Below are 26,546 nucleotides of genomic sequence, written 5' to 3' on the forward strand. Positions count from 1 at the left end.
TGCTAATTTTGCCAGTTCTGCACAGCCCTGTAGCTGACTTATCCATTCTTCTTTTGCTGGAATTTCCATTTCTGCACATATAGAACCCTAGCTGCTGTTGTTACAGCACAGGTGTGGCGCTGTGGTCTAAACCACTGAGCCTTTTGGGCTTGCCGATCGGAAGGTAGGTCGGCCGTTCAAATCCCCGCAGCGACGGGATGAGCTCCCGTTGCTCTGTCCCAGCTCCTGCCAACCTAGCAGTCTGAAAACGTCAAAGTGCAAGTAGATAAATAGGTACCGCTCCCGCAGGACGGTAAACAGTGTTTTCGTGCGCTCTGCTTTCCAACATGGTGTCCCGTTGCGCCAGAAGCGGTTTAGTCCTGCTGGCCACGTGACCAGCTCCCTTGCCTGAAAGCGAGATGAGCGCTGCAACCCCATAGCCGCCTTTGGCTGGACTTAACCTTCCAGGGGTCCCTTACTTTACTTCACTTCACTTCACTTTACTTTACTTTACTTTACTTTACTTTACTTTACTTTACTTTACTGGTGAAACTCGGAAAATTAGAATATCGTTGAAAAGTGCATTTATTTCAGTAATGCAACTTACTATTTTTCTTTTTCTTTTCTTTTTTACAAATGCTTTCTTTTGGAAATTCCACAGTAATAAAGAAAATTTATTACTTTACTCTGGGGCTGCGCGCTCATCTCGCATTATTGGCCGAGGGAGCCGGCGTATAGCTTCCAGGTCATGCGGCCAGCATGACAAAGACGCTTCTGGCAAACCAGAGCAGCACATGGAAACGCCGTTTACCTTCCGCTATAGCGGTTCCTATTTATCTACTTGCACTTTGACGTGCTTTCGAACTGCTAGGTTGGCAGGAGCTGGGACCAAGCAACAGGAGCTCACCCCGTCGCGGGGATTCGAACAGCCGACCTTCTGATCAGCAAACCCTAGGCTCAGTGGTTTAACCACAGCGCCACCTGGGTCCCCCAATAAAGCAAATAGTTACAATAATACAAAAATAAACACCGCTATTACATTTCATTCATTGCATTCCATTTATAATTGACCTGCCTAACGACAAATGATTACAATTACAACAAATAAAGGCTTGGCATATATTGCTTTGCATGCCACGCATCTATCTCATATATTGGTTTCACCTTTTAAATTGCATTACTGAAATAAATGCACTTTTTGACGATATTCTAATTTTCTGAGTTTCACCTGTACTTTACTTACTAAAGCCATTAGCACATGTTGCCATGCAACCAATCCATGCAGAATGTAGGTACCTTATATATCATGAAGACAGACTTACCCTGTCATTCATACACATACACACACACACACACACACACACACACACACACACACTTACTTCACGGAATCAGACCCAAAGCCCATCTAGTGGCCAGTCTAATGGTTCCAAAACGTTTAAATTCAAACGCACCCCCCCTCCCTGGGCATGAATGCACACTGCTGCTAATTTGCAGCAAGACTGCTCCTGTATATGGAGGCTCCATGGCGCAGTCCTAACTGACGGCCTTTGGCAGAGAAAAAACCCCACCCGTGGCATTTCATCTAAATCCCCTACCGACGTCCCGTAAAACACTGGCCCGTCTTGGCGCATCGCAGATTCCAGAAACGGTTTGTGCACCGGGTGGAAGAGGATGACGGCTCCTCGTCGCCCCTTTCCCAGATCCTGGGAACAACTCGGGTCACGACCCCTGGGTCATTAGAAAAGAATGTCAGCGAGCAGCAAGAGGATGATAGCGTGTGGGTCTCCGTTTACCAAGCCATACAAGGGAAAAGCTCTGGGAAGGAGAGATAACTCTGGCACACTGCAAAGCATGGTGCCCACAGACGCTGCAGGGATTTGGGGACTTCTTCCTGACCCACACTGAGAGCAGCCTCAGTACCCTTTGTGATATGCACCCTTTGTGATATGCACCCTGTGATCTGCCTCCTTCCCTTCACCTTTCTTCCTCAGTAAGGTAAAGGTAAAAGGTAAAAAGGTAAAGGACCCCTGGACGGTTAAGCCCAGTCAAAGGCAACTATGGGTTTGCGGCGCTCATCTTGCTTTTAGGCCGAGGGAGACGGCGTTTGTCCGCAAACCGCTTTCCGGGTCATTTGGCCAGCAGGACTAAACCGATTCTGGCGCAATGGGACACCGTGACAGAAACCAGAGCTCATGGAAACGCCATTTACCTTCCCGCTGCAGGGGTACCTATTTATGATGAGATTATTGCAATGTGTTAAACATAGGGACCATAAAGAAGGCTGATCGCCGAAGAATGGATGCTTTTGAATTATGGTGCTGGAGGAGACTCTTGAGAGTCCCATGGACTGCAATAAGATCAAACCTATCCATTCTGAAGGAAATCAGCCCTGAGTGCTCACTGGAAGGACAGATCGTGAAGCTGAGGCTCCAAGACTTTGGCCACCTCATGAGAAGAGAAGACTCCCTGGAAAAGACCCTGATGTTGGGAAAGATTGAGGGCACCAGGAGAAGGGGATGACAGAGGATGAGATGGTTGGACAGTGTTCTCGAAGCTACGAACATGAGTTTGACCAAACTGCGGGAGACAGTGCAAGACAGGAGTGCCTGGCATGCTATGGTCCATGGGGTCACAAAGAGTCGGACACGACTAAACAACAACAACAAACATAGGGCTGCCTCTGAAGACGGTTCGGAAACTTCAGCCGCTGCAGAATTCGGCAGACAGGTTGCTCACCAGCGCAAGGCGGCTTGAGCCTATTGCACCGATCCTGGCTTGGCTGCCCTGGCTGCCGATTAGTTTCCGGGACCCAATTCAAATAGCTGGTTTAGACCTATAAAGCCTTAAACGGCTCAGGACCGCAATACCTCAAAGACCGCCTCTTCCCATATGAACTTCTGAGTCCTTCCTTCATGTCCCTCCTCTGTGTGAGGCGGCAACAAGAGAACGGGGCCTTTTTTGAAGTGGCTCCCTGTTTGCACGATGTTCTCCCTAGAGAGGTTCTCCTGGCACCTTCCTCACATATCTTTAGGCGCCAGGCAAAAATGTTCCTCTAACAACCAGGCCTTGGGTTGCTTAGCATTCAATGGCCTTATAAATGTGTTTGTGGGTTCTTGGTTTGCTTTTGCCTTCTGCTTGTAATTTTATGTTGCGAACCACCCTGTGACTTTTGGCTGAAGAGTGGTATGCAAATTTAAACAAAAACAACAACAGGATGCTCGACAAGATGGGAAATTGGAAGACCCTCCCAGTGTTTCCCGGGACAGTCCCAGATTTACAGAAGCCGCCCCGGTTTCTGTTTTGATCCCAAAATGTCCCGCTTTTCCTTTGTTGTTGTTTAGTCGTTTAGTCGTGTCCGACTCTTCGTGACCCCATGGACCATAGCACGCCAGGCACTCCTGTCCTGCACCGCCTCCCGCAGTTTGGTCAGACCCATGTTGGTAGCTTCGAGAACACTGTCCAACTATCTCGTCCTCTGTCGTCCCCTTCTCCTAGTGCCCTCAATCTTTCCCAACATCAGGGTCTTTTCCAAGGATTCTTCTCTTCTCATGAGGTGGCCAAAGTATTGGAGCCTCAGCTTCATGATCTGTCCTTCCAGGGAGCTTTTCCTTAAGATGTCCCTATTTTCATTAGAGAAATGTTGGAGGGTACGGAATTATGTGACCCCCCCCCCCTGAGCCAAGGAGATAAGTAACCTTTAGAAGACATCCGAAGGCAGCCCTGTATAGGAAAGGTTTTTTTTTTAATGTTTAATGTTTCATTATGTTTTTATATAGGTTGGAAGCCTCCCAGAGTGGCTGGGGCAACCCAGTCAGATGCACAGGGTATAAATGATAACAGTATTATAATTATACAGTGGATTCCTCGGTATTTGAACATAATCCATTCTGGAAGACCCTTCGACTTCCGAAACCGAGGCGCAAAGGACAGCCTGCAGAAAACTGAGGGGGAAATAACAGGTACACGCAGCAGAAAGCCGTTCAACTTCTGTTTGAAAACGGAAGCATTTACTTCCAGGTTTTCGGCGAAATGTTCGACTTCCGAGACGTTCAAAAACCGAGGTACCACTGTATGATGATGATGATGGAATGTTGTTGTTGTTTAGTCGTTTAGTCGTGTCCGACTCTTCGTGACCCCATGGACCAGAGCACGCCAGGCCCTCCTGTCTTCCACTGCCTCCCGCAGTTTGGTCAAGCTCATGTTCGTAGCTTCAAGAACACTGTCCAACCATCTCGTCCTCTGTCGTCCCCTTCTCCTAGTGCCCTCCATCTTTCCCAACATCAGGGTCTTTTCCAGGGAGTCTTCTCTTCTCATGAGGTGGCCAAAGTCTTGGAGCCTCAGCTTCAGGATCTGTCCTTCCAGTGAGCGCTCAGGGCTGATTTCCTTCAGAATGGAGAGGTTTGATCTTCTTGCAGTCCATGGGACTCTCAAGAGTCTCCTCCAGCACCATAATTCAAAAGCATCAATTCTTTATGGTCCAGCTCTCACTTCAATAATAATAATAATAATAATAATAATAATAATAATAATAATAATAATAATTTATTATTTATACCCTGCCCATCTGGCTGGGTTTCCCCAGCCACTCTGGGCGGCTTACAACAGAAAAATGAAATAAAATAATCAAACATTAAACATACATCACTACTGGGAAAACCATAGCTTTAACTATACAGACCTTTGTAGGCAAGGTGATGTCTCTGCTTTTTAAGATACTGTCTATGTATCTTATGTATCTTACTCTCTATGTATCTTGATGGAATAGGACGTGCCTATTTTAATCGGATAAATGTTGGAAGTTACGCACTGGCCCAATCCAGCAGGAATCTTCTTATCTCATGTTTCGCCATGAATTCCATCAAGTCTCGCCCTCCACCCCTGTTTGGGGAGATAACTTTGCTGCATCATGAAATCTCGGTGACCAACCGAAATCCCTCCCCGTATGTGCTGGACCTCGCATGCTCCGCAGAGGCCGGCACGGAGAGGCTTCATGTCGGAGCAATAAATAATATTGGCTCAGAGGAGCGCTAGGATTTCATCATCGCAACCATCCTAGCTTTTTATTTTCAGTTTCATGCAATCTCCCAGGACTGATGCCGTTTGCTAGATTGTTGGTGTTTTCTCTCGTAGTTGGCCATGGCATGTTTTGAAAATAAGACAGTGATTGATTCAGTAATCTCGGTTCATGGCGTTCTTTGTGGACGCGCGAGAAACTAGGGACAGATTCTGCCGTCCTTCCTCTGCACCCAGACCCTGGGAATTGACTGGGCTTTTTTATTTATTCCCTGGCTGCTTCTGAACCCACATGTACCACGCATCTTTCAGAACTGTATGGCACCCTCTCAAGAACGCTCAGCCTAAGCACTTGAAGAGGGGAGGAAGATTTATTGCTGCCAAAAAGAATCGAAATGTTTAGTTCCAGGCTAAGTGACGGCTGAAAGGAGCGTCCAAATATTTGGAGACTGGAAAGCTGAACTGACACACAAGGAACATTTCTTTCGGCGCAACGGGGGAATAGGGGTTTTTTTGGGTTTTTTTACTGTCCATATTGCAGAGGTGAAAGGAAGGAAAGAGGAGGAGGAGGGAGGAGGAAAAGCGCGTTTCGAATCCTGAAAGAGAGCAGAGATCTGAGGATGCAGGGAATGGAAAGCTTAGATTCACTTGCTTGCTTCTCGCATTTATCCGTTTGTTTATTGATCTCTTGCATTTATTTATCGATTGTGTTCAGTGCCCGATTGACAAGCTATAGCTTAGGGCCCCACTCTCTTGGGGGCCCCAAAAATTTTTTAAGGGAAAAAATATTTCCAAAATATAAGATAAAAACCAAATAAACCAAAACCTACCTACAGCAACAGTGTTTTGTGTTGTGCAGGCTACTGTGATGTAAGTCATGGGCCCCGCCTGCTAGCCAGTTCCCTAAAATATCACTGGTTTGCTCCTTTCTATATATACATTCTGCATGTGCAAATGGCTTGAGATACTTATGAGGTCCATAAATTACCATATAGCATAGATTCAACACAAAAAACAGCGACAATTTATTGTTGACAAAGGACAGCTGGACACAGAAAGTGCCCCGTTACCTTCAGTAGCTTAGGGCCCCATCAAACCTAAATACGGCCCTGATTGTGTTTATTCAAACGCAAAGAGTTCAAGGTTCTCTCCTTCCTTGTTGAGTCCCCACAACGACCCTGCGGGGCAGGCTAGGCCGGAAGACGCAGCGCCTGGCCCCCCCCCAGGTCACACATTGCCATGAGCTTCACAGCAGAGTGCAGGGATTCGAACCCTGTCTAGCGGGCCGGTGTGTGGAGTCAGCCGGCGGGGGGGTGTCTGTTGGAGGCGGGCTCCGTTCACCCTCCCAATGGGCTCCATGTGTGCCCCCGGCCGTGCGCCCCCACCCCAGCCGCCCAGTCCACCAGAGTGGCTCAACACTTGCCCTTCCCCGGGGCACCAGCAACCCACGCTAAGCCACTGCAGGGAGTATAAAATAATGATATAGAAGAAGATTAAAATTAGGGGTGCAGCAGTGATAAGTGTTAACAATATAGCTTGCTGCAGAAAAGGGGGAAGAAGTCAATTCCCCTTTGATGAAATGTATCTCTCCCTCTTTTTTTGTGTGTGTAGAATCATAGAGTTGGAAGAAGGATACTGACAAGCTGGAACGTGTCCAGAAGAGGGCAACCAAAATGGTCAAAGGCCTGGAAACGATGCCTTATGAGGAACGGCTAAGGGAGCTGGGCATGTTTAGCCTGGAAAAGAGAAGGTTAAGGGGCGATATGATAGCCATGTTCAAATATATGAAAGGATGTCATATAGAGGGAGGAAGAAAGGTTGCTTTCTGCTGCTCCAGAGAAGTGGACACGGAGCAATGGAATCAAACTTCAAGAAAGAAGATTCCACCTAAACATTAGGAAGAACTTCCTGACAGTAAGAGCTGTTCGGCAGTGGAATTTGCTACCAAGGAGTGTGGTGGAGTCTCCTTTGGAGGTCTTTAAGCAGAAGCTTGACAGGCATATGTCAAAAATGCTTTCATTGTGTTTTCTGCTCGGCAGGGGGTTGGACTGGATGGCCCTTGTGGTCTCTTCCAACTCTAGGATTCTATGAAGAGACCACAAGGGCCATCCAGTCCAACCCCCTGCCAAGCAGGAAACACCACCAAAGCATTGTATTTGATCTATTTAAATAAATGAAATTGAAACTGGGGGAAAAACGAAAACAAAGAGAGTTCAGTATAATAATGGTTTTTTGTTTTTTTTACAAGCATGCTGTATCAGAGCCTGAAGGCAATATACAGCCATCGTGACTCGCAAGCATTGATAGCGTTCTCGTTCGAGATTAGAAAGCAGATCAGACAAATGAGTGGGAGTCAAGCAGCTGTCAATCATTACTACCCATAATGGCAATGTTCTGGACTGACAACTCTCAGTGTCATACCAGAACTCGGTGCCGGCATTCAAGGAAACCCAATCTTGGGAGATTCAGGATGGATAAAAGAAAAGATAGATAAACCAGATCAGGAATAAATAATTCTTAAAAGAAAAAGAACCGGGGGGAGGGGGGATTCGTAGCATGTTTGAAAAATTATTGCAAACAACTTTTAGACGTTAGCAGGATTAGAAGTAACCGAGCGGTTACTGTATAACTAGAATCAGGAAAGGGGGAATACAAAGGATTAATTAGAATATGCAAAAAGGAAAATGAAATGAACCATACAAGAAGGAGGAGGGGAGGGAAGTTGAATGTATTAAATTCAATGATTTATATGATTGTTTTAAAACTGAAAATGATAAATTATATACATATATATACAGTATATACACCCATTTTAAGGATAGGTAAAGTGAGGGCCTTGCTCCCGCAGGAGGCAGCAAGAGACACAAACTTGGATGTTTAATTTTGAGTAAACAGGGATCAAAGTGAGTGGGAACACACATCAAATGCCCCCCCCCCAATCGAAAGGATGTATCTTGAATGACAGGAGAGGGTGTTCAGTTCTCCATTCTTTCATCTTACACCTTTGTCCTGCCTCTCTACAAGAGCATTTGAAGCACTTTGTGCCTCTGATCGCGTGCAGAGTGCCTCTCTCCCTTGCCCATAGCAACTGTCAGACCCTAAGTAGGCAAAATGAGGGCTTCTCGGTGAGAACACGCCTTCCCTTTCCTTCCTTCCTTCCTTCCTTCCTTCCTTCCTTCCTTCCTTCCTTCCTTCCTTCCTTCCTTCCTTCCTTCCTTCCTTCCTTCCCTCCCCCTTTCCTCTTCAATGCCCATCTCCCTCCCTCCCTCCCTCCCTCTCCCTCTCCCTCTCCCTCCTTCCTTCCTTTTCTTTTCTTCCTTCCCTCACCCTCCCACTTTCTTCAATACCCTTCCCTCCCTCTTCTCTTCTCTTCTCCCCCCATCCCCTTTCCTCTTCAATGCCCATCTCTCCCGTCCTTCCTTTCTTCCTTCCTTCCTTCCTTCCTTCCTTTTCTTTTTTTCCTTCCCTCACCCTCCCACTTTCTTCAATACTCTTCCCTCCCTCTTCTCTTCTCTTCTCTTCTCTTCTCTTCTCTTCTCTTCTCTTCTCTTCTCTTCTCTTCTCCCCCCATCCCCTTTCCTCTCCAATGCCCATCTTTCTCTCCTCTCCAGTTCCTCCTTCTCCTCATCTCTCCCTCACCCTCTTTCTTTATCTCTCCTGGAGCCTCGCTTCCCCTTCTTGTGCCTTGAAATAAAACCGCTTCTTTTTCCGGCTGGAGGATGTGCTCCAACAAGCCTTTGCTTAAAAACAAAAAACAAACAACCCATCAGGTTTGCAAAAGAACCACCAGCAGCTGCAGAAACAAGGCTATAAAAAACATCACCATCACCCTTAGAACAATTACTTGGGCTACATACCCTTTTCAGGCCAAGTTCTCAGAAGTTGGGTGCTAACCCTGAGGAGGCAGCGAGGAGGCAGCTCCACTTCGTCTCTCTGCTGCTTCTGAGAAAAAGCAAGGCTAGCTGCTTTTTTTTTTTTTTTTGAGAAGTGGGTAGGAAAAAGGGAGGGACCTAGAGAGAAGGGGCTGGATGGCTCATCCCTTTTCAGGGAAAAGATTGCACAGAGAGAGAGAGAGAGAGAGAGAGAGAGAGAGAGAGAGAGAAAGAGAGAGAGAGAGAGAGAGAGAGAGAGAGAGAGAGAGAGAGAGAGAGAGAGAGAGAGAGATTTTCTCCTGGAGGGAAAAACGGGAGAACTTCTTTGGACCGGTGTCTTTTTGGGAAAAGGCCTTGGAGATGTGATCCATCCCAGAATGCTAGTGGACAGCGCCTGGACCCCAAGGGCCACAGTCATTTTGGACTCACAGCTGTCCATGGAGGCGCAGGTCACTTCTGTGTCCAGGGTGGCTGTCTCCCAGCTCCATCTGGTACGCAGGATGAGACCCTCCCTGCCCGCAGACTGTCTAGCCAGAGTGGTGCATGCTCTGGTTATCTCCCGCTTGGACTACTGCCATGCACTCTATGTGGGGCTACCTTTGAAGGTGACCCGGAAACCGCAACTAATCCAGAATGCGCCAGTCAGACTGGGGACTGTGAGCGGCCGCCGAGACCATATAACACCGGTCCTGAAAGACCTCCATTGGCTCCCAGGACCTTTCCAAGCACAATTCAAAGGGTTGGTCCTCACCTCGAAAACCCTAAACGGCCCAGTAACCCTGAAGAAGCATCTCCACCCCCATTGCTCAGCCCGGACACTGGGGTCCATCTCTGAGGGCCTTCTCCGTCCCCGCGAGAAGTGAGATTACAGGGAACCAGGCAGAGGGCCTTCTCGGTGGTGGCACCCGCCTTGTATAACGTCCTCCCATCAAATGTCAAGGCGATAAGCAACTACCTGGGGGCTGGGGGAGGAGGAGGAAAAAAGCAAGCTGCTTGCTCTGGGGCTTATACAACTGAAAAAGACACATCAGCAAAGGAAATTGGACAGGGGAGGAGCAGGAAGAGGAGGAGCGAATAAGGAAGCTCTCTGCCTTCAGACTTATACAATATTTTTTTTTTTAAAAAAAAGCACAATGCTAAAGGAAAATGGGTTTGGAGAGAGGAGGCAATAGGCAAGCTCTGGTACCAGTGCGAAGTTATTGTAACGGCCAGCTCAGTCATTAGTGAACTAGGGAGAGGGCCTTCTCGGTGGTGGCACCCTCCCGCCAGATGTCAAGGAAATAAACAACTACTGTACCTGACTTTTAGAAGACATCTGAAGGCAGCCCTGTTTAGGGGAGTTTTTAATGTTTGATGCTGCATTGTGTTTTTAATTGTTGGGAGCCGCCCAGAGTGGCTGGGGAAACCCAGCCAGATGGGCAGGGTATAAATAAATAAACAAACAAATAAATAATAATTTCATCATCACCATCATCATCACCACCACCGCCACCACCCCATAATCACATAACAAAGCACAGACAAGGGGAATGTGGGTGTGAGAGAGAGAGAGAGACAGGCAGGCAACTTTGCCCACTCCTCCAAAATTCATCTCCAACAAGGAGGAATGAGCTGCTTCTTCCCAATAATAATAATAATAATAATTTTTTATTTATACCCTGCCCTCCCCAGTCAAAACCGGGCTCAGGGCGGCTCACACCAATAAAATTACAATAAAACATAAAAAGCAATTAATTAAAAGACATGGTTAAAATACATGGTGAAGCACCTAATCTAGGGCAGGGTGTCTTCACCTTGTGCCTCTTTAATCTGTAGTCTTTCAAAAAAATCGAAGAGTTGGTTGGGACACCACAGGGTCATCCAGCCCCCCCCCTTGCAAGGTGGGAATCTCAGTTTGGTGATACAGGACACCCTCTGCTTAAAAACCTCCGAGGAAGGAGAGCCCGCCGCCTTCCATTGCACACAGTCGATGGAAAGAAAGTTGGAATGTCCTTTCTCGTCACTTGGAGCCACAGGTTCGAGTCCTGCCTTCCAGAGGAGGAGAAAACAAGCTCGCTCCCTCCTCCTTGAAATATTGGGAAGTGGCTCTCGTATCTCTTCTCAGTCTCCTCTTTTCCAGGCTAAATATACCCAACTGATTCAACTGTTCCTCATCAGGCTTGGTTTCCAGACCCTGGATCATCTTGGCCGCCCTCCTCTGTACACCTTACAGCTCATCAACATCTTTCTTAAATTGTGGTACCCAGAACTGGACACAGTATTCCAGGTGTTACTTTCTTGGGCTCCATGATCACTGCAGATGGTGACAGCAGTCACGAAATTAAAAGACGCCTGCTTATTGGGAGAAAAGCAATGACAAACCTAGACAGCATCTTAAAAAGCAGAGACATCACCTTGCCGACAAAGGTCCGTATAGTTAAAGCTATGGTTTTCCCAGTAGTGATGTATGGAAGTGAGAGCTGGACCATAAAGAAGGCTGATCGCCGAAGAATTGATGCTTTTGAATTATGGTGCTGGAGGAGACTCTTGAGAGTCCCATGGACTGCAAGAAGATCAAACCTCTCCATTCTGAAGGAAATCAGCCCTGAGTGCTCACTGGAAGGACAGATCCTGAAGCTGAGGCTCCAATACTTTGGCCACCTCATGAGAAGAGAAGAATCCTTGGAAAAGACCTTGATGTTGGGAAAGATGGAGGGCACAAGGAGAAGGGGACGGCAGAGGACGAGATGGCTGGACAGTGTTCTCGAAGCTACGAACATGAGTCTGACCAAACAGCAGGAGGCAGTGCAAGACAGGAGGGCCTGGCGTGCTCTGGTCCATGGGGTCACAAAGAGTCGGACACGACTAAACGACTATGCAATTCTGGGCTGCATTAATATAGTATAGCATCTAGATCAAGAGAAGTAATAGTACCACTGTATTCTGCTCTGGTCAGACCTCACCTGGAGTACTGTGTCCAGTTCTGGGCACCACAGTTCAAGAAGGATACTGACAAGCTTGAACGTGTCCAGAGGAGGGCAACCAAAATGGTCAAAGGCCTGGAAACGATGCCTTATGAGGAACGGCTTAGGGAGCTGGGCATGTTTAGCCTGGAGAAGAGAAGGTTAAGGGGTGGTGATATGATAGCCATGTTCAAATATATCAAAGGATGTCATATAGAGGAGGGAGAAAGATTGTTTTCTGCTGCTCCAGAGAAGCGGACACGGAGCAATGGATTCAAACTACAAGAAAGAAGATTCCACCTAAACATTAGGAAGAACTTCCTGGCAGTAAGAGCTGTTCAGCAGTGGAATTTGCTGCCAAGGAGTGTGGTGGAGTCTCCTTCTTTGGAGGTCTTTAAGCAGAGGCTTGACAGGCATATGTCAGGAATGCTTTGATGGTGTTTCCTGCTTGGCAGGGGGTTGGACTGGATGGCCCTTGTGGTCTCTTCCAACTCTACGATTCTATGACTAAACAACAACATCAACAACAACAAAATGTTGGAATGTGGTCTGACCAAGGCAGAATAAAACCAGGCTATGACTTCCCTTGTAGATTTCTGCAGATGCAGCCTACATAGAATAGCGTTAGTATTTTTTCACAGCTGCATCACGCTGTGTTGGAATCTCATTTCTTCTAACTTGGAGCCACGGGTTCGAGTCCAGCCCTCCAGAGCAGGAGAAAGCGGGCTTGTCCCCTCTTCCATGCGACAGCCCTTTGAGATATTGGAAGATGGCTATATTTTCAGTGATGAAACTGCCAGCAAGGTTTGCAAAGCTATGGTTTCAAATCGGGTGGGCGGGCTTGCATTGCAGGGAGGTGGGCTAGAAGAGGACCCTCGAGGAGTCCTCCGTACACTAAAAACTATTTGATTCTATTTGGCGATGTTTCTATTTCATTCCTTCGCTTTGCCCTGAGAACGACTCGCCCAGGCAACGATAATGAAAAGAAACCCCAAAATGCAAATCAAAATGACCGCATAATTGGCAAAACAATGTTTTCAGGAAGAATTAATTGTCAATTAAGCAAGGCCTGCAGGCAAGGGAATTTTATAGGGGGAGGAAAGCTTTGCCGATTGATGGGAATTGCAACGATAAGTTGTGTTGGTGATGGTTTGCCACTTCCAAACCTGTGGGCTTGGGATTCAGCCACATACTAGCACATTCCAGTCGCACAATTAAGAGTTTATTAGGTCTTCCCCCCCAAAAACACAACAACAACAACTTTTTAGCTGGAAGGAAAGTGACAAGGGTGGGTAGCAACATAAGAACTGCTGTTGGCAGATTTAGTCTGGCATCCTCTACTCACAGATGCCCCAACGGGAAACTTGCAAGCAGGATCCGAGTGCGAAAGCCCTTGACCCTCCTGTGGCTTCCAAAAACTGAGATTCCCAAGCACGGCTGCCTCCAGCTGTTGAGGCAGAGCAGATAGCTCTCTCCTCCTCCAAGAATTTGCCCTCTCCTCTTTGAAAGTCTCCAGTGGGAGGGAGTTGAGTAGTTTCGCTATGCCCTGCATGAAGGACTTCCTTTCATACGTCCTCAGATGAGTCACAGATGAACATGAGCCCACAGTGTGATGCGGCAGCAAAAAAAGCGAATTCTATTCTAGGCTGCATCCATAGAAGTCTAGTGTCCAGATCAAGGGAAGTCATAGTCCCAATTTATTCTGCCTGGGTCAGACCACGCCTGGAATACTGTGTCCAGTTCTGGGTGCCTCAGTTTAAGAAGGAGGTTGACAAGCTGGAAGGTGTGCAGAGGAGGGCGACCAAGATGATCCAGGGTCTGGAAACCGAGCCTGGGAAAGAGGAGACTGAGAGGAGATAGGAGAGCCATCTCCCAATATCTGAATGGCCGTCCCATGGAAGAGGGAGCGAGCTCATTTACTCCTGCTCTAGAGGGCAGAACTCGAACCCGTGGCTTCAAGTGACAAGAAAGGAGATTCCGACTCAGCATCAGGCAGAACTTTCCGACAGTGAGAGCCGTTCGGCCATGGGGTGGGAGGTGGCGGACTCTCCTTCCTTGGAGGTTTCTAAGCAGAGGTTGGGCGGCCCTCTGTCCGGAATGCTTTAGCTGAGATTCCTGCCTTGCAGGGGGTTGGACTAGATGAGCCCTGGGGGTCCCTTCCAACTTTACAGTTCTGCGATTCAGCCTTCCGACATCCAGCTTCACTGAGTGTTACGAGAGAGGGAGAGAGATTTTTCTCTGTCCTCTTTCTGAACGCGTCCTTTGACTCACCTCTACCATGTCGGAGTCTCCCTCGCCTTTTCACTAAGCTAAAAAAAAAGGTCCCAAAATGCCGCAGCCTTTCTGCTTGCGGGGAGTGTGGGTGGCGGCCACAGGAAATGCAGCGCGATGTGTTGGGTCGCACTTGCTGCGCCAAAACATCAGCTCAGTTCCCTGCAAAACAAAGAATGAGGGAAGGAATGCTCCTTGGCTGTCCTCTAATCCCCTTGCAAACAAATCATGATGAATTCTCAATAAACAGGTCATCCACGAGGGCTTGTTAATCCCTGCAGAAAACAGAAAAACAACTTGCGTTGCCCATGTTTGGACATCCCAAATAAACCACCGTTGGCAAGGCCAAATCTCTGCTCGTTCGGGAGAAAGCAAAGGTGTGAGTTCAAATTCGGGAATTGCAGGAAGCTGGTCAGTCTGCGAATCATTTTCCCTGCTCCGGAAAGGAGTGTCAAACTTTATAAGTCCTGCAGAAAAACTCAGATGTTTTAAGCACATTTAAACCAAAGAGTTTCCCCCAAAGAATCTCAGGGAACTGCAATCATCACAGATCAGGAGAAGGCTTCTTCTTTTTAAAACAACCATGAGGTCTAGAAACTTGATATACGCTGCGATTAACAGAACTGCCTTCTACAGAGCCAGACTGTTGGTCCCTCAAGCTCAGCAGGCAACTATGGGATCCAGATATATGAATGCTTTTAGGCATTTTCTCTTGCAACCATGAGGTCTAGAAACTTGATATACAAATGCTTTTAGGCATTTTCTCTTGCAACCATGAGGTCTGGACACATGATATATAAATGCTTTTAGGCATTTTCTCTTGCAACTGTTGTAAAAATTTTGCAGAGCTACACGGCCCTAGAATTAAGTGGATCCTTGACCCAGGAAGAGTCCAGGTATCCTGGCAAGCAGACAAAGTTTAAGCGTCTCCTGCCCACCAAATAACAGAGACCAAACCAGGACGTGCGAAGCAAGGCACTTTTATTTTTGCTGTTGCAACAGGGTCCTTCCTCTCACACAGGAGAACAAGGAAGGAACCCCAAACAAAGATGTCTTGCCCTTAAAAAGAGATTTGAAATTGGTTTCAGCCCACCCCCCAGAAGCATCATCCATATGTCACAGAAGGGGTGTAGCCCAAGACCCCCCCTCCCTAGATTCATCATAGGTACATCATGAAAGGGGAGGTCTGGTGGCAGTAATCTGAGCACCCTGGACCCTGCCCCCTGCCCCCAGAACCTAATCAACAAAATTGAGAGATATTTACATTTCCCTGTTTCCCAGCCAAGTTAATCACACCCTTTTGTCTGGCAGTCAGGTATCAGGATGCCAGGGATTATCACTTTAATTCCTGAGACAATGAGAAGGTTCCCCCCACCCCCCTTCTTCCTTGCAGAGGAACACCTGGTCAGAGAGAGTCAAAATGGTGTCAGTCAGGCCTGTTTTCCTGTGCTGCTTCAGACATGTTTCTGTACATTCATGTACATGTTTTATGAACAATTATTATATATATATATATGACCTCAAAATTCTTATAACAATATCCCCCATTTGGGGCTATAATTTTTCTTAAAAATTGTTGCCCCACAAAAGAATAACCAGATGTGTTGTTTTAGTACTTTGGGAGAAGCATTTCTCAAAAATGGTCTACGTATTTCATTTAACAGGATGGTCCACCAATATTGACTGGAAAGTGCAGTTTGTTTGTTTACCCTTTTGTGTGTTCTTCAGGTGTCAAAAGCTAGCTCTCCTCTGGTTGCACACCTCCATCGTGGCACAACAGCAACAATCCCTGGTGAATCCCCTTAGGGCTTTCATATTGACCATGTCGCCTGGCACCCCCCATAGCTGCCACAGGTTTGGACATGTCATGAGAGAGATGCCTTTGCCTTGGGCTTCCTATGGGCCTTTATTATAGGCTCTGGCCTTGCACTGTAGGGAGTTGCCCAGTTGCTCTTAAAGGAAGAAAGCTACTTGCACCTTGGATACACTTGCCCAATTAGAACTGACCCAATTAGAATTTATACAGCCCCATAAAACATGTCCAAATTAGTCAAATTTAACTCTAAAAGGGATCATTCCTGTTAAATCAAGACATAAATACCTTCATTTATCTGGTGTTTCATGGATCTTGGGGCTTATTCTTGGTAAAATGATTTAAAACAATCTAAAATTGTGTAAGAAGGCTGGCACACTGCAGAGTGCCAGGTGGGACAAGAAAACGTGGTCATAAGTTGATCTAATCTAAATACTGGACTATGCAATATCCTGATCCTTTAAAAGGCATACAATAATACAAAAAAAATCATTGGGACACTATACATTAAACATAAAAAAACAATTAAACACAAAATTGGTTCACCCCCCCTCCTTGTGGAAATAACATACTGTCAGACATAGTTCAATGTTTCTGTCGAATATCACACAACATAAAACATAATCATATATCAGTTGTATGTCTTGAGGCCATCATGATCTTGAGACAATTCCGGCTGCTTTTAAATCCTAGGGCACAGAGTCTTGAGGTCAAGGAGAGAGAATGTCCTTGCAATTCACTTTCCCCCTTTGTCCCAAAGTCATTTGACACATTTCAGTGTTCCTATATAACACATAATGCACAAAACCTTCAAATTATTAATTATACGCCACTTGTATATCTTGAGGCAATCAGGTGAACTTGAGATAATTCTTGCTGCTTTTGCATGTATCTCCAACAAGGGGGTTTTCTTGTCTGCCTTCGAGTCACTGGGAGGAAGTTAACAGTACTTCTATGCCAGCACTTCTAAACCTTGCTGAAACGTTATAGCTTTCTAGGTCCTCCTTCTTAGGTTGTGATCAAAGAGATAAAATGTCAATTTGGTTTCCTGTAAAACATCCTTTTGAAAATAGGCCTGCAGGGGGTTGGGGTCTGAAGATATAATTAGTTAAAAAATAATAATAATAAATAGTATAATAATGATAAAGTCAAGAAAGGGGAGAATATTCTAGAAATTTCTTCTTGGGAAGCTGCAAAGAATATAAGATCATAGTTAAGCATTTTATTCATCTAAATATTATTATTATCATTCATATTTAATTACTGCTGTTATTGTCTGCTCAGTCAGTTTAATTTACTTCACCTAGTTTGGCTGTGGAGGAAACAAAGGACAAAAATTTTGTTAATTAGGACACAATTGATAAGTTATTAACATTTTCCTTATGTGGTTCTGAATTCTCTTTGAGGTTCACGTATCTTGTTTGAAAGGGATTAATATTATTATTATTATTTACAGGAAAGAATGAGTTAGATGCTACATTTGTATGTACAGAAAGAAAAAGTAGAAATACCAAAAAAAAGATACAAAAATAAAACAATAAAATTTAGATTACCACTCACACAACAATTTTTCAAATGAAATTGGACTTGACACAAAGATATCAGATTTTTTTAAAAAAAGAATTATCATTAAATAATACAAAGACATTATAAATTGGAGAGGAACCTTAAAGATCTGAAGGTGAAATATCCAATTAAGATGGAAAAATGGTAAAATAACGGAAAAAGCTTTGAAATTCATCATAATAAGAAATACTCAGGCAAGACTACCTGACAAAATACAGTCACAAAACAATACCTGGTTATTGTTAGAATAATTTCATAGACATAATGGAAAAACTGATTTAATAAATGGAAGCAGATTATTTATAAGCTAAAGAGAAGCGCCAAAGAGAAATGAAATTACTGTTTGTATCTCCTCACTCCTCACTTTTTCTTTCTTTTTTTTTTTTGTGCTGTGGAAGAAAAAAATTGGCAAAACACTCAATCATTGCTACATTAGAAAAGGGAGGGTTATATTAACATAGGGTAATGCTTCGGGGTGAAATGCAAATGAGAGATAAGTATCCATCCTGAGTACCTGCTAGGAAAGAAATGGAGCCTTTTGTTTGCATAGTCTGTCAACTGGTAGACAGCAATTTTCTATGAATTTCCAAGTGTGGAGGGGGCTTGTTTAGGTGGCGTCCCCCCCCCCATTGGGAGATAATTTTGCATTAAGGTTCTGAAAGAATTTCTCTGCACACTGAATCTCAGTATCCTGCTGGAAAGGGAAAATTATTTCATGTGAAAATCAGTCAGGAAATGTTCCTAAAATGTACAGAGTTTTGCATGTTGAACTGGAATTGGCAGCTTCTAAACAGTTGATGGTTCTCAATGGTTCTTTATCTATTTATTTATTTTTACATAAAGAAATTTAAATTTAAGTTTCATGTGCAAAGCATAACCTTGAACCTCTTAATTAATTTATAAACTACTCAAGAGACAGACTTATAGTAGTACTCTGCTATTTATACCTGTGGAAAGAATCTGGCATGTTAAGATTTTGAAACTTGGCAACCATTTAACTTTGATGGACCAGTAACATACATGAGGTTGTTTTCCCTCAGTGGTTCAAAGCTTTACATTAAGAAATTTGAATAATATTTCATGAGCAGATTATAACCTTTTCGCCCCTTAGTTTAAACCTCCTTTTTCTCCTCTATTTTCCTCTTCAAGCTGACATAGCCTCTGTGCATGTACAGAGTTCATGATTCGGCAGTCTATTATACCCTTTTTTTTTTTTAAAGTGCTGTACCTCTTGACAACATTACCATCTGAATAAAGGAAGGGAAGGGGAAAGAGTAGATTTTAAAGTAGGGTTAGATTTTACACAGAAACCCAGCAATTTACACTTCCACCAAACCAGCAACAAAAGTGGTGAAATTAAATTCTTTGGTCAGTTTAAATCCATTTCTTTAGCTTTTGTGTCCTGAGATATTTCTGACACCTCTTATTTCCTGTTCCTTGCTGCTTAGGAAGCAGGCTTATAAATCTTAAACTTTTAATATATAAAACTTCAATATCCAGGCAACCCAATATTTTTACCAGAAAGCTGCAAGAAAAGTTTGGTCAAATTAAACTCCTTAATGAAGTCATGGCACTAATTAGCCATGTTTACTGTACTATATAAACATCTCATACCCCAGGCAAAATAAATCTTGATTTGCCCCCTTTATCTACAGGGTTCGGGGTGAATTCGTAATTGCAAATGTTTTCGTTTGTTTGTTTGTTTTTAATTAATTTATTACAGCCATGGCAGACTAAATTCTCTGCCCCTTTATCTATGGGTAATATGGCCATAGAGCCAGAATTCATAAAATCCTTTGCATTCTCATTGATTTTCAGCCTTACCAATTCCAGACAAAATTTTCTGGCCCTTTATTTACTTGAACTGTTGGCTGGAGTTTTGCAGTTAAAAAAAATAGCTGACAATATGGTGGAAAAAATAACACCAGACATTCATTTTCAATGCATGATATACCATCTCTACCTCTTTCTGAATGGCACCTCAAACTCTTCATGCCAAACTTTAAAAATCTATCTTTCCATCCTTCTCCACCAAAGAGTAATGCTTGACTGAATTCAGGCCATTTCACTATACCACCAGGGTTTAAACTCACTTTTCAGTGCTTACAAACACATTTTCTCTCCCTCCTTTTTCTAAGTTTGGAAAGGGTTGGAAGGGATCTTGAGTAATCTAGTCCCCCCCTTCTGAAATATGGGGATCTCAACACTATCACTGCCCTTAGGATACACATACATTTGAGTACAGACGCCTGACTGGGAAGGAAACACAGGCTATGCCCTATCACGGAAGCACATGTGTGTACTAAGGGAAAAATAAGGAAGGGGAAGATTAAAAGTACCAACGTTATATAGAAGCCTTTAGCAAACCTTAAGATTGGATAAAGATTGGGAAATGTTCAAGACTTTCATATGTGCTTAAACTTTAAACCTTAATAGACAACGTGATAAAAACTTATATAATCACTCCATAAAAAAAAACAATTACACTCTTGTTCCAACTCTGAAAACCAATAATCTTTCCTTGCCAGAAAGCAGAGCTGGGCTGAATTTCAACCCATCACCACATCAGACACATTGCCTTTCACATAGCTCTAAAATGGGGGTTAGAAGGGACCCTGAGGTCATTTAGTCTAACCCTCTAAGATACAGGATTCACAAGATTTGAATGAAAATACCAACTTTATACAGAACCCTTGAGCAGATGAGTTGTTTTTTTCTTAAGAGACTGATATTAGGAGCCCAACAATAACCCTTCTGTCCAACACAATTGAAGTTAAAACTAGACTCAGATAGACAATTCCTGGCTATGGAAGCTCTACCTTTGACAAACAAATCACCTTTATTGGAATAGCTGTTCAATTTTCCTTTAGTCAATATTCATCTAGTCACTTGGAGAAAGACTCCCCTTTGGAGCCTCTCTCAATAACAAACATTTGCACACCTCATTCTCATATTTATAATGTTTAAGATTGATCGGTTCAACATTGTTTCTATACTAGAAATTTAAACAAGTTGGCAGTTTTAACTATGCACACTTAAGAAGGCAGTCTATGGATGTTGTAGCCAATTTAAACACACCCCATAACATTCTAAACCTTGAGTACATCTCTTATCCACTTATAGCTGGAGTTTATGAACATTTTCAAGTTTAAAATATTTTCAAAGCATTGAGCAAGCATTTTTAAACTTACAGCTCGTTATTTTCCTTCATCCTGCCCCCTCTTTTTACTTTTGGAGAGGAAACAATGGCCTTCTACAGCCTCTTTAAAACAAACCTTTACACACTACCTCCACTCTTTTAAATATTTGCCATGTTTTTGGGTTGATCAAGCCCTTACATAAGATTATTTAAGCAAGCTTGCCTTATTATTATATTATTTTAAACTATGCATGCTTTAAAAAAGGCAGTCTGTGGGTGTCATGGCCAAATTTTACACAAACCCCTAATTTCCTAAACCTGGATTATATCTCTCATTTACTTTAAGGGGAACAATGAACTATAGCAGACACAAGGATCAGACGCACATACACTTCACAGACAACACAGACAACATGTAACATGCAAACATATATAATTTTATACCATAACATACTTTGTAGGATTCCTCACAAAACTTTTCTCATTCAGAGTTCACCAGGGTTAATTTTAAAGCGGAGATTCACTGTATGTTAAAGGAACCTCCTGGTAGCCATTTCCCCTCATCTGGGTGGTCCATAGTAAAGCGGACCCAGTGTTTTTTTCTTACAAAGTTTTTGCAATTGGTTCCCTTCAAGCTTGTCCGCCCCGGGGATTTCATGCCAATTTAAGAGAACGAATTGGAGTGGACTTTCATCCTCAAAGTCCTTACCGGAGCAAAGCCTCAGTTGTGCTTTGCCTCGGTTGGGAGTCTGGGAAAGGAATTCCTTAGAGTGGGTTGCACCCATTTTACTTCTGTCTTTTTATACTGCAGTTCTGGGTCCCCGACCCTGTTCCTGGACACTCTTAACTTCCCGAGTCTATGACTCACCCCCACGTCCTAGTGGTGTTCCTGCCTGCCGTTCGCGTGCACTAACTACTAGGCGGCCTGGTGCAGCTAAAACCCTATTGGAACCCTCCCACTGGTCATCAATTGCCTGAGGGTTCCACAGCAACTTCCCTGCCTCTTACACACTAGACTCAGGTCCTACTGAACGCTTGCCTACGCAATGTCAGGTCGGAACTGAGGAATACAGAGTAGAAAGGAACAGGCGCACTTGCATTCCCTGGTCACGGGTCCTACCCAACAAGGGTCGCCGTGGCAGGGGGGCGTCTTCACCCGAAGATTAAGAGCAGAGGAATAGGAAACAGAGCTGGGATAGCCAGATTCCCAGATTGGTAGAAAAGCGACAGTTTGCTCAGACTTCTGCTCAGTTTGGCAGAAGGGAGCTGGGACAGTCTTTCTAAGCTCTGCGTTTAACGTAAAGACTGTTGCCCGGGACCTCAGTTCTACTCTGTAACTGTGCCTGGCAGCCTTGCTGCAACTAAGGTCCAAAGAGGAGAGTAGAAAAGGATAGTCCAAGTGGAGAAATAGATTTTTAGTTGCTGTGGTTCTTAGCTCACCCAAGGTGTCCCCTTTTAATACTCACGACCGATCCTTTCAGTCGAATCCCGTTGTCTCCAGCTTCCAACTGGTTCCTAAAAAAAAACAGCCTTGTCCCTTTAAACGTTGCTTCGTCCTGGGGGTCCCGCTTGGACTCTCAATTACTACCAAGTGCCTCGGGTCCTGAGGTTGGTTTACCCCCCTGCAAAAGAGGCAAGGGCGCGCTGGGCTCCCCTTCCTCAGTGAACCCGGAGCTCAAGGCAAAACTGGGTCCCTTCGTGGTCGCCAAACTGTTGTAAAAATTTTGCAGAGCTACACGGCCCTAGAATTAAGTGGATCCTTGACCCAGGAAGAGTCCAGGTATCCTGGCAAGCAGACAAAGTTTAAGCGTCTCCTGCCCACCAAATAACAGAGACCAAACCAGGACGTGCGAAGCAAGGCACTTTTATTTTTGCTGTTGCAACAGGGTCCTTCCTCTCACACAGGAGAACAAGGAAGGAACCCCAAACAAAGATGTCTTGCCCTTAAAAAGAGATTTGAAATTGGTTTCAGCCCACCCCCCAGAAGCATCATCCATATGTCACAGAAGGGGTGTAGCCCAAGACCCCCCCTCCCTAGATTCATCATAGGTACATCATGAAAGGGGAGGTCTGGTGGCAGTAATCTGAGCACCCTGGACCCTGCCCCCTGCCCCCAGAACCTAATCAACAAAATTGAGAGATATTTACATTTCCCTGTTTCCCAGCCAAGTTAATCACACCCTTTTGTCTGGCAGTCAGGTATCAGGATGCCAGGGATTATCACTTTAATTCCTGAGACAATGAGAAGGTTCCCCCCACCCCCCTTCTTCCTTGCAGAGGAACACCTGGTCAGAGAGAGTCAAAATGGTGTCAGTCAGGCCTGTTTTCCTGTGCTGCTTCAGACATGTTTCTGTACATTCATGTACATGTTTTATGAACAATTATTATATATATATATATGACCTCAAAATTCTTATAACACAACCATGAGGTCTAGAAACTTGATATACAAATGCTTTTAGGCATTTTCTCTTGCAACCATGAGGTCTGGACACATGATATATAAATGCTTTTAGGCATTTTCTCTTGCAACCATGATGTCTAGAAACTTGATATACAAATGCTTCTGGGAATTTTCTCTTGCAACCATGAGGTCTGGACACTTGATATACAAATGCTTTAAAACATTTTCTCTTGCAACCATGAGGTCTGGACACTTGATATACAAATGCTTTTAAGCATTTTCTCTTGCTAAATGAGGTCTGGAAACTTGACATGCAGGGACTAATAGAAAATAGAAAGGTGTCTCGTGCAGAGCCAGACACGAGGATAATAACTCTTCAAGAGCCCTTTCATCTTTTGTGGGCGTCGGCTGTGTGTCTTTCATCAGCCTTGACAGTTCTGCCGAAGAAAAACAGAGATAGAGAACTATGTGGCTTGGTGAATCAGAGCAGGAAAGCAGAGCAAGAAAATGAGGCTAGTAAGTATATATATATATATATATATATATATATATATATATATATATATATATATGCTCTTTCTGACAAGCTGAGCTCCAGAATTCAGCATGGTGACATCTGTAATAAACTGACCCTGCTGGATCAATAACTCTCCATGATCCCAGGCAGGTGCCGATGGTTTTAAACAGAGTAAAAACGGAAAAGCGAAACCATCTTGTAAAACTGCAATCGGATTCCTCCTCCTCGGCTTTTCGGTCTGACCACGTAGCCGTATATGCTCTGCAAACAAATGCTGCCAATTCACAGGCAGATATGATGGTATAGCTCAGAACTCAAACCTGAGTTGACTGATTTCCTTCTCCCCCCGAATCCCCTTTCCTTTCCTGCCGTGTCTATTTTAGATTTAATAAGGTTGAAAGCAAGGACTTTCCTTTCCTTTTTATATTTTATGGTTTAGTGCATGTTTAACGTCCGGCCCACTGGCCAGTTTCATTCGGAAAAAGCTCAACAACTTGAATCGTAAAAAAAAGCTCAACAACTCTGGAGTAAAATTGTAAAAAAGCTCAACAACTTTGCTCACACAGCAGTTAAAAGGTAAAGGTAAAGGACCCCTGTTACTAGGTCTTGAAGGACTCAGAGCGCAATATGCAAATATGCACATCATTTGCATATGCTAATTTTCAGATCTATCTTAGGGATGAGTCCACCTTTCCATTTCAGTTCCTCATGCCAGGCCCAATCGTAAGTTCTGCACATCAGTTTGCAATGTGATATTATTATTATTATTACAATTATTATTAAAACAGTGGTACCTTGGTTCTGGCATGCTATAGTCCATGGCGTCACGAAGAGTCGGACACGACTAAACAACCACCACCTTGGTTCTCAAATGCCTTGGTTCCCAAACACCGAAAACCCAGTGTTCCGGTTTTCGAACGTTTCTCGGAAGCCGAAGGTCTGATGCAGCTGTTGGCTATTGTTTCCGGGGCGCCGGCGCCAATCAGAAGCCGCGCCTTGGTTTCCGAACATTTCAGAAGTCAAACGGACTTCCGGAACAGATTAAGTTTGGCGCTTTTGTTTTTGCTATTTATTTTGCGTTTTTTTGTTTTTGCTATTTATTTTGCGGGTTTTTTTGTTTTTGAGGCTTTTTCGGTTCATTTGTTTTTGTGGCCGTGTGGAACCCAGTTCAGTTACTGATTGATTGACTGATTGATTAATTGTGAGATTGCGGAAATGGATAAAAGCCCCCCATCCAAACAATGACTATCATCAGAAAAAATAATAATTTAAATTTTCATCATCTACAATACTGTCTGATTTATTTTATAGTTGTTGTTGTTTAGTCGTTTAGTCGTGTCCGACTCTTCGTGACCCCATGGTATTTTATAGTACAGTACATTGATTATTGCTTTCACTTTATGGACCAATGGTCTCGTTAGATAGGAAAAAATCATGTTAAACTGCTGTTTTAAGGGGTTGCTTTTAAAAGTCTGGAAAGGATTAATCCGTTTTGCATGACTTTCTATGGGAAAGCGCACCTCGGCTTTGGAATGCTTTGGTTTTGGAACGGACTTCCGGAACAGGTTAAGTTTGAGAACCAAGGCACCACTGTATCAAGACTGCTCACTCATGCACAAACCGTTGCCAAGACTCGGGAGCAGGTTGTTCCCCATCTGGTTTGTGTCTCCAGCTGCTTCTGGGGAGCGTGGGGCGGCGGTGGGGCATTTGACTCACCCCATCCCTCTCTCCCCCACACACCTCCACTGCCTTGCCCCCCACACTTCTGGGAATCCAGGCTTGGGGGAAAAGGCATTATGAAAGACAAAACAGCTTCTCTCGGCGCGAGAAGACTCCCCAGCGGAGGGTTGCTGGCGCCCTCGGTGCCATATCTCGTAGGGGCCCTGGCACCTCGCCCTGGAGCTAATCTGCTCCCTACGGGACGGGGGAATCAGGCAGCTGGAGAGGTGCCATCTCTAAATGGAACAAGGCTCTGGGTGTGTGTGTGTGTGTGTGTGTGTGTGGCATTGGTAGAGAGGCAAAAACGCAGAGGCGCCTTGCCCGAAATATCCAACAACCGAGTGCTAGAAGGAAGGAAGGAAGGTAGAGAGTAAAGGGGAATCTTTGGGCCTTCAAATCCATAGCTCGGTCTGTAAGCACCCAGCCCAGTAAGGTAAAGGACCCCTGAACGGTTAAGTCCAGGCGAAGGCGACTGTGGGGTCGCGGCGCTCATCTCGCTTTCAATCTGCGATGCGGCAAGATGGGCCAGTAGAATCATAGAGTTGGAAGAGACCACAAGGGCCATCCAGTCCAACCCCCAGCCAAGCAGGAAACACCATCAAAGCATTCTTGACATATGCCTGTCAAGCCTCTGCTTAAAGACCTCCAAAGAAGGAGACTCCACCACACTCCTTGGTAGCAAATTCCACTGCCGAACAGCTCTTACTGTCAGGAAGTTCTTCCCAATGTTTAGGTGGAATTTTCTTTCTTGTAGTTTGAATCCATTGCTCCGTGTCCTCTTCTCTGGAGCAGTAGAAAACAACCTTTCTCCCTCCTCCATATGACATTCTTTCATATCATGAAACATGGCTATCATATCACCCCTTAACCTTCTCTTCTCCAGGCTAAACATACCCAGCTCCCTAAGCCGTTCCTCATAAGGCATCGTTTCCAGGCCTTTGACCATTTTGGTTGCCCTCCTCTGGACACGTTCCAGCTTGTCAGTATCCTTCTTGAACTGTGGTGCCCAGAACTGGACACAGTACTCCAGGTGAGGTCTGACCAGAGCAGAATACAGTGGTACTATACAGTGGTACTATTCTGTACAGTGGTACAGAATACAGTGGTACAGAGTACAGTGGTACTATTCTGCAGCCCAGAATTGCATTGGCTTTTTTAGCTGCTGCATCACACTGCTGACTCATTTTTAAGTTTGTGGTCTACCAAGACTCCTAGATCCTTTTCACATGTACTGCTCTCAAGCCAGGTGTCTCCCATCCTGTATTTGTACCTTTCATTTTTTCTGCCCAAGTGTAGTACTTTACATTT

At 44.6% G+C, this 26,546-nt stretch overlaps 1 protein-coding gene across 1 annotated transcript in view; it reads right to left on the bottom strand.

The window, feature by feature from the left end:
* TBXA2R (thromboxane A2 receptor) overlaps nt 1-8,936 on the bottom strand; it is a 28,326-nt gene extending 19,390 nt beyond the window's left edge. Inside the window, exon 1 of the mRNA XM_060275312.1 lies at nt 8,853-8,936. The gene's annotated coding sequence lies outside the window, so the exon portion shown is untranslated. The remainder of the gene's footprint in view (nt 1-8,852) is intronic.
* Nucleotides 8,937-26,546: the final 17,610 nt, after the last annotated feature.

This window comes from Zootoca vivipara, chromosome 6, assembly GCF_963506605.1.
Source record: "Zootoca vivipara chromosome 6, rZooViv1.1, whole genome shotgun sequence".
Lineage (NCBI taxonomy): Eukaryota > Metazoa > Chordata > Lepidosauria > Squamata > Lacertidae > Zootoca > Zootoca vivipara.